This window comes from Dioscorea cayenensis, chromosome 16, assembly GCF_009730915.1.
Source record: "Dioscorea cayenensis subsp. rotundata cultivar TDr96_F1 chromosome 16, TDr96_F1_v2_PseudoChromosome.rev07_lg8_w22 25.fasta, whole genome shotgun sequence".
Lineage (NCBI taxonomy): Eukaryota > Viridiplantae > Streptophyta > Magnoliopsida > Dioscoreales > Dioscoreaceae > Dioscorea > Dioscorea cayenensis.
In genome coordinates this window covers 13894398-13901884 of record NC_052486.1, presented here as the reverse complement: position 1 = coordinate 13901884, position 7487 = coordinate 13894398, and the positions used below count along the sequence as shown (strand labels likewise).

The following is a 7487-nucleotide window of genomic DNA, read 5'->3' as shown; positions in this document are numbered from 1 at the left end:
CCCTAATGAGAGAAAGAGCTATCTCATTGGATGTGTGAAAGCTACCAGTCATGATGTATGTAGCTACTCTCATAAGTCGGATACTTGTTATGCCCTAATGAGAGAAAGAGCTATCTCATTTGATGTGTGAAAGCTACCACCCTTAGTAGAAAAGAGCTACCACCTCGAAAGTGTGAAAGCCACTCGGGAGGCATCTTGGGAAAGGGCTACCTTAGAGGATTGTGTGAAGCTACTACTTTTTCTTTTTGTTCATAAATAAGTCCCGTTTTAATAAAAACTTAGTAGTGGACATAGTGTTGACATGAGTTGAGTTTTTTCACACACACGCATTCGGATTTTTATCACATTCATTTTTGATTGGATTGTTTGCTAGAGCATTGATTGTTTTTTTGTCTAGTGTTTTTATTTTTCTCCATAACTTTAGAATTTCATTCTTGTACCCTCTTTGGTGAACCTAAGGCCAAGCACTTCTTTCTTTCCATGAGTTTAATGTTTAATTTTTGCTTGAGGGCAAGCAAAGGCTTAAGTGTGGGGAGGCGTTTGATAAGTGCTTGAGTGAATATGTTTTTATGCATGTTTTTACATACATTGAGCATCATATTTTTATACTGTTTATGTCTCATTTCGTGTATTGGGTGTTCTTTTATGCATATAGGTTGTGAAGGCATTGGGAATTCAAAAGGAAGCGAAGATAGGCTATCATGACATAATATTGGGAGTTCTTGTACAAATCAAGTTGGAAGACATAAGAGGAGTTCGTGTATGAGGAGATGTGTGCCAACTTCCATAGTTTTGCAAGCCAAGTTATTAATGGAACGCACAAAGGCAGCCATGTCTCCACATTCCTCCCTCTTTGTAAAGATTTCAAGACCTTTCAAGACGCATTGATGAAGGAAAAGCCGTATAGCCTACCATATGATCGTGTGCCCGATCGTGGGCCTTAAGAGGAGAATGTTTATCATCACATTTGTGGAAATCAATGTAGCGAAAAGTACTCGTAGCAGTGACCATCGCTCACGCGCCCCGCTGAAATTATCGCGCTCACGCCGGCGTGGAAAATCCACGCTGGCGCAGAGGGGCACATGACGACGCGATGTGAGTGCTATAAATACACCTTTTGGCCGATTCTAAGGAGACTTTTTATGGAGCTTGAGCATAGACATTGAGAGAGAGGCGGCTAGGATTTGAGGAGAAGGTCTTCACCGATTGAGAGGGAGTTCTTCACCAACTTTGATAGGTTCCTTCGACATCATAGCATTTTTGGGGGAGCCATTGGCGACCTAGCTGAGAGGAACCCTTCAAGACGTAGAACTACCAATCAAGGCAACCGACGTGAATTCGAGGGGTTTTTCTATGGGTTTTATTGCTTTTCATTGTATCCATTATTGTTTTGTAACTAGGCCCATGGAGGGCTAAACCCTAGTGGGTATTTGGGCATGTGAACCCTAAGATTTATATTTTTGGATTGATTCTCTTTATGCTTCTAGTTAATCCAGAGTTGTCTTGAGTTTTAATCTTGTGATTTAATTGCTTTCTAGTGTTGTTAATCCTTGTGGTTGATTTACATTGCATGATTTAATACTTTGATGTGAGAGGTCTCCATTAGAGTTAGATTTCCAAGATTAAAGAGGGTTGAGAGGGTGAGCCTTGAGATGGAGGAGTGTCCCCTTTCCCCTTCGATTGAGTGTTTCTCTATCTCCGTATTCCATATTCTCTTTGAAACTATATTTGGTGTGAGGCGTGAGATTGCCGATTTCTCCACTGGAACTTGTAGGGGGTTAGGATCCTTCACCGGAATTAGGGTTGGATCTACATTTAGGAATCGGTTTCACTCTTAGGTTTCCTTATAGCATATTGCGGTCATATAGGGTGTGAAGTGTTGAGATTGGTCGATTTCTCCACCGGGACCTTGTAGGGGACTAGTGCCTTTTGCTTCGAGCCAAGGATTGGTTATCGTTGGACTACCTCGACTCATTAGACTCGATTCTAGAGCATTTTAGTGAATCTTGAGCTTCAAGGAAGATCTTAGGGGGATCATTGCCCGAATACCTCATCCTTAGTGATTGAGACTCTTCTACTTTATTTTCTTGCATACTTGTTTGCTTTGCTTTGCAATTAGTTCACTTCATCATATTCATTGATTCCGACTAGATAATTGAGAAGTGGTTATTACTAATACTTCCGTTCCCTCGTGGATCTCGACTCACCCGACTCACGGGTAATTATTACCGACACCCGCACTTCTGCGGTTTATACGCATATTCGGACGTGTCAAGTACCAATCTTGAATTCTTATTGAGTTGATTTTTCATTAGAGTGACACTAGGGTTGCGACTCCATTTTGGTAATCCTAGTGGATGAGTGACACCATGAGGGTTAGACAATACTAGATTGGAGAGGGTTGAGAGGGTAAGTCAAGAGATAGCGGAGCATTCCCTTTCCCTTCCGGAGTGATTTATCCTACCTCCACATTCCAAGAGTTCTTTGCGGTCGCAATAGAGTGAAGTGCTAAGAAACGAACTCCGCTGGGGCTTAGTTGTACAAGCAACAGAGTAAAGCTTTGAAGTAATCCTTAGTATCTGGTGCTTAATTGTTACTAGGGGTTTTTCTCTTGGACCAAATGGTTAGATCTATTTTAGGGAATAGGGTTTATCACTTGGAATCCCTAGAGCCTAAAGTAACCTAGCAAAGTGAGAGGTGTGGAGACTGAGAGATTTCTCCACCGGGGCATAGTGTAGGGTTAGTCATGGTTGACCTTAAGTTTTTAAACCGTGTGTTTAAGGATCTCCACGACTCATTAAGCATTAGTTAGGGAATATAATGCTTGGTCTTGCACTTGAAACAATAGTTCTAGGCTGAGCAATGTCCTGGTGCCACATTTATCGTCGATTGCCTCTCCTATCTTTTATTTGCGCCTTCTTCTTCTTTTCTTATTTTTATTTGCATTGATTCTTATTCACATTATTATCGATTCATCTTTATTTTAGTTAAATAGCAATTTTTGTGTTTCTAATCACTATTCCCTGTGGATTCGACACACACTCACCGGGGTATTATTACTTCGACAAACCGTGTATTTGCGGTACATACGCAAAAGGGCATTTATCACGCTCCAACTTGTGTAATATTGTCAAGAGCTTCGTCAATGTGTTTGAAACTGAAGATGTGACATGATTTACCACATGGATGTGTGCCCAACCATGCGGCCTTAATAGAAGAAGAAGATTTCGGGAGTAATATACTAGTTTATTATGGCAGTTACTGTTCAAAGTGTACAGAAAATGAAGAGCCTTGAAATTCACACGCCAGTGTGGAATTTCCAAAGGGTCATGTGAAATCCTGATTTCAACCCTTTAAATACCGCTTCAAAGTATTCTTTTCCGATGCTTTTCCTATCTTTTGGAGAGAGCATAGCGAGGTCTTGGAGAGGTTTTTGCTGGAATTTTGGACCATTTCTATGGCATTCGACATCAATTTCCTTTGGAGGAGAGCTATTGTTGAAGCTTTCGATCACATTGATTCGGAGAGGTGTGTCTTAGGCTCGACAGAGCAATCTTTGGAGAAAAAGAAGTGGCTCCCCATGACCATCACCACAGAAAGCAAGGGGGTTATCTTTGTGGAGTTTTTGCATTCACTTTTGACTCTATCTATGATTTTGTATTGCTCTATGGAGAGTGAAACCCCTATTAGGTACTTGGATTTGTAAAACCTAGGATGATTTTGTTTCATTAGCTTCTATTATTCTTTCTTTAATTGATGTTCTAATTGAGTTCCATTCTTTTGTACATATTGGTTTAATTTTCCCTTAGAGTGACACTAGGGTTAAGGATCCTTCTAGGTAACCTTTTGAATGAGTGACACTTCATTAAGGTTAGACTCAGCAAGATTGAAAAGGGTTAAGAGGGTGAGTCGAGAGGTAGCGGAATGTCCCCTTTCCCCTCAGACGTGATTTATCCTACCTCCATGTTACAAGATTTTTTGCAATCATGATAGGGTAAAGTGCTAAGCAATCTTCTCTGTTGGGGCTTAAATGTGTGAGCAACAGAATGAAGTGTTGAGACAATCTTAGTGCTGGGGCTTAATTGTAATTAGGGATCTTTCACCTGGAACAAATGGTTTGATCTAGATTAGAAAATAGGGTTTATCACTTGGAGTCCCAAGAGCTTCAAGCAGTCCCACACAGTGTGAGGTATTGAGAGTATCTCTATCTACCAGGGCATAGAGAAGGTTAGTCAGGGTTGACCTTAGGTTTGGGACCATGTGCCTTTGGATTTCCATGACTCATTAAACTTTAATTAGGAAGCATAATATTATTCTTGCACTTGAAATAATAGTCCTAGGTGAGCATTGTCAGAGTACCCCATTTTGCCATTGGTTATTCTTGCACTTGGAATCAGAATCACTAATCGATTTTCACCAATCGATTTTTACTTTAGCTAAGTAGCAATACTTCTTGTTTCTAGACATCTATTCCCTATGGATTCGACTACCCACTTGTTGGGTACTTTTTTACTTTGATAACCCGTGCACTTACGGTACGCACACGCAAGGGGTGTGTCAAGTTTTTGAAACCTTTATCGGGAAATAGGCCTTTTAGAAACACTTATACTTTGCTATTTTAGCTATTCATCACTTGTTTTATTTCACATTTTCTTATTCTTCCATTGTTCTTATTCGTTTTTCTTTTCTTGATTGCAGCTCCAAATTATTACACAAGGAACCCTTCAACATTAGTTGAATGTGATCCAAAAATTTAAAGAAGGATGCATAGACAGGGAAAGGAACCTATACAATAACAGTTTAATCAAGCTAAAATAGAAGTTGAAGGGTTTGACAATATGGCTGAACAACATGAACAACAGAGCACACTCTCAGATTATGCAAGACCCACAGCTCTTGGCACACAGTCCAGTATTGTAAGGCCACAATCTTAGCTCAGAACTTTGAGCTCAAGCAAGGCTTTATCCAAATGTTACAGTAGTCAGCACAGTTTAATAGTTTAGCCGATGAGTATCCAAACAACCACATTTAGAATTTTTTGGAAGTGTGCGTCATGCTCAAGATCAATGGGGTCATGGATGATGCCATAAAATTGGGGGCCTTCCCATTTTCCTTGAAGGGGAAAGCGAAACAGTGGTTACATTTATTCCCTCGAGCATCGATCACTTCTTGGGAAGAGATGGTGGAAGCTTTGTAGCTTGATATTTCCCTCTTGAAAAATTTGCAAAGCTCAGGAATGAAATATCCTTTTTTTGTGTAAGTGGAATTGGAGTCTCTTTTTGAGACATAGGATAGGTTCAAGGATCTCCTACAGAAATGTCCTCATCATGGGTTCCCCGAGTGGATGATTATCTATATTTTCTACAATGATTTGAACACAAGCACGAAGCAGTTACTTGATGCTACAGAAGGAGGTATCTTAGGTAGTAAAACCCCAGACAAAGCCCGACAGCTCATTGAAGAGATGGCTATGAACAGTTATCAGTGGAATAACCGAGATAAGAAGAAGGTAGCCAGACTTCATGAGATTGATGTAGTGACATCATTAGTAACCCAGGAGAAGTCCTTGAGCAAGAAGTTAGATATTTTAACTTCCCTTAGAGTGGCAGCAGTGATGAGGCTGGACATTCTTCTTCTGATTGCCCGATTTCTATTGGTGGTATAACTTCAATGGAATAGGTGGATTTATAGGAAATGCAATGAGAGGTCAAGGAAATTCGTACAACAATACCTACAATAAGGGGTGAAGGAATCACCCAAATCTTTCTTGGGGCAATCAGAGGCAACAGAAGACTTATGCACCACAAGGTTTCCAAAAATAGGCCCCGAATATGGAGAGCAGAGTTTCAGAGTTAGAAAGCCGGATAACCAATTTGGAGAAGGCTCTAACAAAGTTTATACAATCTTTAGACCTTGAGAACCAAGTGTGTCAGATTGCGAAGTCACTTTCAGAAAGACCTTAAGGGAGTTTATTTTGCAACAAAGAGACAAACTGAAGATAACTGTTGAAGGCAACCACTTTGACAAGTGGTTATGAACTTGAGAGTAAACTCCCTACTGAAAAGGTTGTAACCGAATCACCCAAAGAAGTGGAGGTTAAGGAAAGAGCTAAGGAGAAGGATGTGGCACCCCCATTTTACAAACCAAGAATTCCTTATACTTCAAGGCTGAAAAATGACTAGAATGATGAGCAGTACAAGAAGTTTCTGGGTCTATTCAAGTAATTACACATCAATAATCCATTTATGGAGACATTGTCTCAAATGCCTCGCTATGCAAAGTTCCTTAAAGACCTCTTGACCAACAAGAGGAATATGGAGGAGAGTGTAGCTGTGATTCTAGATACTTTATCCTTGGCGGTGTTGCAAAAGAATGTGTAGAACAAGAAGAAGACCCCGGTAGCTTCTCATCCTATGCAACATTGGTAATATGGGTGAAGAGAATGCATTGGTAGATTCAGGGGCTAGCATCAATGTCATGCCTTATATATTCTTCCAAAAGCTAGGTTTGGGAGAACCTAGACCTACTCAGATGCCACTCCAATTGGCTGACCGATCAGTTAGATATCCGAGGGGCATCATTGCGGATGCACTTGTGAAAGTTGACAAGTATATCTTTCCTGCAGACTTTGTGGTGTTAGATGTGGATGAGGATGTCGAGGTACCACTGATACTTGGAAGGCTATTCTTGCATACTTCCAAAGCTCTCATTGACATGGATGGTGGGGAATTGATAATACAAGTTGGAGATGAGAAGTTGACTTATTGCCTCGCTAAAGCCATGCGACATTCTCTTGATTTTGATGATACTTTGCATTTCCTTGACACCACTAATGAGTTAATTGATGACTATGTGCAAGAAATGTTGTGTCCGAACCCATTAGCAGGGTGGCTGGATCAAGAAGTGGATAATGAAGAAATTTCATCGATTGGTTTAGTCGACAATGTGCAACCTACTTCGGGAGTAATGAAGAGGTTGATCCAAAAGCTCAAAAGGACAAGAAGACGCCATAAGAAGTGCCCCAATGCTATCGGGGATGAGCATTCATGAATTAAGGATGATAAACCCTTGTGTGGTAACAAATATGATCACTCTCCTTCTAACTTGCAAAATTTTTATTCATCATGCTTCTAAGTTGTAGGTAAGAGGGCAACCTTCTTTCATGAACCCCCGTGAGGTAAGTTCAAGTACGGCAAGCTTTGTGACGTTAAACAAGCACTTCTTGGGAGGCAACCCAAGTTTTATTGATTTTCTAGGTCTTAGTTTAGTTTTTGCATGAATAATTGCTTAGTGCAAGTGTTTTGAATTTAATATTCTATTGTTGTACTTTTCTAATGGATCATTGGTGTTTTATCATTCTTTAATGAGATTGGTGAAGTGTTTGGTCATTTGAGTGTGTTTTCATGAGTCTCTGGTCAATTCTTCATTGTAATTGCAGTCTCTGTACCTTATGTTGGTGCTGCAGATTTTTTTCTACAAAAACTACA

At 40.2% G+C, this 7487-nt stretch overlaps 1 non-coding gene across 1 annotated transcript; it reads right to left on the bottom strand.

The window, feature by feature from the left end:
- Positions 1–5226: 5226 nt before the first annotated feature.
- Positions 5227–5334, bottom strand: LOC120279831. Its single transcript, XR_005542131.1, has one exon. It is a non-coding gene; the product is annotated as a small nucleolar RNA R71 (small nucleolar RNA).
- Positions 5335–7487: the final 2153 nt, after the last annotated feature.